At 38.7% G+C, this 4,998-nt stretch overlaps 1 long non-coding RNA gene across 1 annotated transcript; it reads left to right on the top strand.

The window, feature by feature from the left end:
• Window positions 1-2,236: 2,236 nt before the first annotated feature.
• Window positions 2,237-4,373, top strand: LOC110452946. The gene is made up of 3 exons (XR_002463239.1): window positions 2,237-3,195; window positions 3,466-3,674; window positions 3,982-4,373. It is a non-coding gene; the product is annotated as an uncharacterized LOC110452946 (long non-coding RNA).
• The last annotated feature ends 625 nt before the right edge of the window (window positions 4,374-4,998 follow it).

Raw genomic sequence — 4,998 nt, 5'->3', positions numbered from 1 at the left:
AAGTATTGAACAACCACCCATTACAAATAAAAAATGATGGAACAACCACCAATGACCGACCAAAGTTATGGAACAATCTCCAATAACAGATCAGAGGATGGAACCAAAATCTGATGAATCACAGATGAAATAATGAAACAAAACGGACCAGAGTACAGGAATACCAGTGACGGTCCAAAAAGTATTGAACAACCACCAATGACCGACCAAAGAGTATGACGCAACCAACAATGACTGACCAAAGAGTATGAAACACCTACCAATGACTGACCAAAGAGTATGAAACAACCATCAATGACGGATCAAAGTATTGAACACCCACCAATGACGGACCAAAGAGTATGGAACAACCACCAATGACAGACCAAAGAGTATTAAACAACCACCAATGACCGACCAAAGAGTATGGAACAACCACCAATTACAGATCAAACAGTATGGAACAACCACCAATGACTGATCAAAGAGTATGGAACAACCACCTATGACCGACCAAAGAGTATGGAACAACCACCAATGACAGATCAAACAGTATGGAACAACCACCAATGACAGATCAAACAGTATGGAACAACCACACATGACAGATCAAAGAGTATGGAAAAACCACGAATGACCGACCTTAGAGTATGGAACAACCACCAATGACAGATCAAAGAGTATGAAACAACCACCAATGACGGAATAAAGAGTATTGAACAACCACCAATGACGGATCAAAGAGTATGGAACAACCACCAATGACCGACCAAAGAGTATGGAACAACCACCAATGACAGATCAAACGGTATGGAACAAACACCAATGACAAATCAGAGTATGACGCAACCAACAATGACTGACCAAAGACTATGGAACAACCACGAATGACCGACCAAAGAGTATGACGCAACCACCAATGACTGACCAAAGAGTAAGGAACAACCACATTTGACAGATCAAAGAGTATGGAACACCCACCAATGACGGACCAAAGAGTATGGAACAACCACCAATGACTGATCAAAGAGTATGGAACAACCACCTATCACCGACCAAAGAGTATGGAACACCCACCAATGACGGACCAAAGAGTATGGAACAACCACCAATGACTGATCAAAGAGTATGGAACAACCACCTATCACCGACCAAAGAGTATGGAACACCCACCAATGACGGACCAAAGAGTATGGAACAACCACCAATGACTGATCAAAGAGTATGGAACAACCACCTATCACCGACCAAAGAGTATGGAACACCCACCAATGACGGACCAAAGAGTATGGAACAACCACCAATGACTGATCAAAGAGTATGGAACAACCACCTATCACCGACCAAAGAGTATGGAACACCCACCAATGACAGATCAAACAGTATGGAACAACCACGAATGACCGACCTTAGAGTATGGAACAACCACCAATGACAGATCAAAGAGTATGAAACAACCACCAATGACAGATCAAACAGTATGGAACAACCACCAAAGACCGACCAAAAAGTATGGAACAACCACCAATGACAGACCAAAGAGTATGGAACTCCCACCAATGACGGATCGAAGAGTATGGAACAACCACCAATGACCAACCAAAGAGTATGACTGTAACAACCACCAGTGACCGACAAAAGAGTATAGAGTAACCACCAATGATCGACCAAATAGTATGGAACAACCACCAATGACAGATCAAACAGTATGGAACAACCACCAAAGAGTACGAAACAACCAACAATGACAAATTAAAGAGTATGAAACACCTACCAATGACCGACCAAAGAGTAAGGAACAACCACACATGACAGATCAAAGAGTATGAAATAACCACCAATGACGGATTAAAGAGTATTTAATAACCACCAATGACCGACCAAAGAGTATGGAACAACCACATATGACAGATCAAAGAGTATGTAACAACCACCAAAGACCGACCAAAGAGTATGGAACAACCACGAATGACCGACCCAAGAGTATGGAATAACCGCAAATAACAGATCAAAGAGTATCAAAAAAACACCAATGACAGATCCAGGAGTATGGAACAACCACCAATGAAGGATCAGAGTATTAAACAATCATGACTTACCAACCAAAGGGTATGGAACACCCACGAATGACCCACCAAAGAGTATCAAACAACCACCAACGACCGACCAAAGAGTATGAACAACCACCAACGACCGACCAAAGAGTATGGAATAACCACCAACGACCGACCAAAGAGTATGGAACAACAATAAATGACCAACCAAAGAGTATGGAACAACCACCAATGACAGATCAAAGAGTATCAAACAACCACCAATGACAGATCAAGGAGTATGGAAAAACCACCAATGACGGAACCAAGAGTATCGAACAAACACCAAATGACAGACCAGAATATATATGGAACCAAATCTGACGAATAACGGCTGAAATAATGAAACAAAACGGACCAGAGCACAAGACCACTAATGACAGACCAAAGTATGGTATAACCACTAGCATCAGACCAGAGGAGGGGACAGCAATACTAAAAGGGCCGGAAAAGATGGAAGCAACAACGATGACAGAAAGCAATCAGAAGATGGAACCATATATAAGACAGACTAAAGCATATGACGACGCAGGACAGACTAAATAGTATGGAACAAGCACCAAATACAGACCAGAAGATGACTCTACAAATGCCATCGCTGAAATAACAAAACACAACAGACAACATGGAAATCAAAATTAATGGAAAACGGCTTTTGAAACAAGACCTCAGAAGATTGAACCAAAACAAAGGACCCCAAGTGATAGAGCCACAGAGTATGGTGCAACTACCAGCAACAGACAACGGCAGACAGAACCACAACTTATGACAACCCATAACGGATCTGAAATAATATAAGAAAAAATCACAAACGATAAAAGAATTAGGTGAAACTACCAACAAAACCGGCCACTGAAGACGAAAACACAACATTCAGCAGAGCACTATGAATAGGACCACCACAGACAAAAGTCCACAGCAGATGGAACCACAACCCAGGCCACGACTAGAGAATTCGAACTACAAGTAATGATAGATCTAAGGGCATCAATCCAAGACAGACCACAGAGGTTATGGCAACCATTCATGATGGATAAAGGAATAGAACTCTCAGTTACTACAGAAAGAATCTCATACCAGAGTCTAGTTCCAGTGTTGACAGCAACAATTCCTTACAAAACAGGTATTGTGTTATTGCATTACTATCACAGTCCTAAGCTCTCTAATCACAAGTGTTGTAGGTTTTATGTTTATCGGGTCAAAGCATTTTAACAACCTTATCTTATGTCACCGAGTAAAAATCTGCTAACTTTTAGATATTCTGATATACCTGATATTCCTCCTGGTTAAGGTTAAAGGAAACCCTTGTTAATAGCAATATACTTGTTCAACAGAAATGTTTCAAAGTAACAATTAAATGTCAAAATTATATTTGGCTTTTGATATTTTTCAGACAGGAGCTAGTTGGATGCAGAACTGTTGATAGTCTGGATGCCATTGCAACACTGTGGGTGGAATGTACATCATTTCACTGGATGGAAAAACATGCAATAGGCCTGATTGATCTAAAACCTGTCGCCCTTCAAACTGAGCTACATACCGTTAAAGTTCAGGAACGAATTTCCTCCAAATCGGATTGGATATTGCAAGTCTAGTGTTTTGGTAAGGTTTATAGAATCTTGTTTCAACAAGGCATTGCAAACAATACAAATTTCTTGCATGTACAACAGTATGTCAATTTTTCACAGAACCATAAGTTTTAACGTTTCTTAAAAAAACTAAGAATGAGATAGATAGTAAAGAATTTTACCTGTAAGTAGTGTAATCACTTACAAATTATGAATTTTTGTTGTGATTAGGATATATTAGTGAACTCGCTCTTTATAATGGAGTGAAATAAAAAAAAACACTTATCCTCTGCTAATATTTAACACTGATTTCTACAATCATTCTTATTTTACTTTTACAGAACATGAAAACTCTGTGTATCCTGTATTCCCGGTATCTACAAAATCTTCACTTGTGCACAAGCAGGCTGCTGAAAAATATCTGTAAATTTGAACCTGTAACCTGGGACGAAGAAATGTTTCAATTGATATATGGAGCTGTTCACCATGAATAAGTGACCTAAAGACATTTGATCCTAAAATTACAAAATTATGTGGTTTTTTTATTATGATCGTATCAAAATGTTGTTCATTTGATAAAGGGCTATCTCTGTTGATTGGGTGTCAAACCCAATCAACAGAGATTAAAGTAAACTTTAGGTTATCTTTTGAAAAGAACTACTTGTAAGTTTTCTGAGTTATGTGATAACATTGTTTTCATTTCATACGAGCTTTTATGAAACTTTTCTCGAAACTCCCAAGACTTGTTTCATAAAATCTCATATGAAATGAAAACTCATTTAATACCCTATATATATTTGTATGCCACTTTAGGCATAACTGAAATGGTAAAATATTTCCAGGTGTGTGATATCATATCAATGTAACAAAGTTTTGGAAATTTGTGTGATTTTTTTTACTCTATGGAGTTTTTTGTTATTTTTTCTCCAGCTTTATCTTACAAAGGTCATATTAATCATGCAATGACCTCGATAAGAAACAACAGATACTCCTGTTTTCTCCACCACCAAACATTGCCCATCCATAACTGATCCTAGCTGTTAATAGGATGTAAAACACAAACCAAGTTAGATAAATGTAACAGACCAAGTTAAAGGTCTGGTTTACACAGGTTAATGCAATTTATAAGTTTCCATGCAGACAGATAATCAATAATATACAGTAATGACTTGGGTGGTCAGCGCACTCCCCTTTCACCAAGGTTGAAAGATATATGTGGTCATCCGCCCCAACCACGTGGGTTTCCTCCCACATTAAAACCTCCCTGTGTGCAACCATCAAAAATGGTTGATATAAGTTAAATATTTTCATACTTTCAATGCCTAAACAAGGACAAAAGAAAATTGGGAGAATAACAA

This window comes from Mizuhopecten yessoensis, unplaced genomic scaffold, assembly GCF_002113885.1.
Source record: "Mizuhopecten yessoensis strain PY_sf001 unplaced genomic scaffold, ASM211388v2 scaffold7001, whole genome shotgun sequence".
Taxonomy (NCBI): Eukaryota; Metazoa; Mollusca; class Bivalvia; order Pectinida; family Pectinidae; genus Mizuhopecten; species Mizuhopecten yessoensis.
Note: the sequence above shows the minus strand (reverse complement) of the source record. Positions and strands in the feature narration are given on the sequence as shown.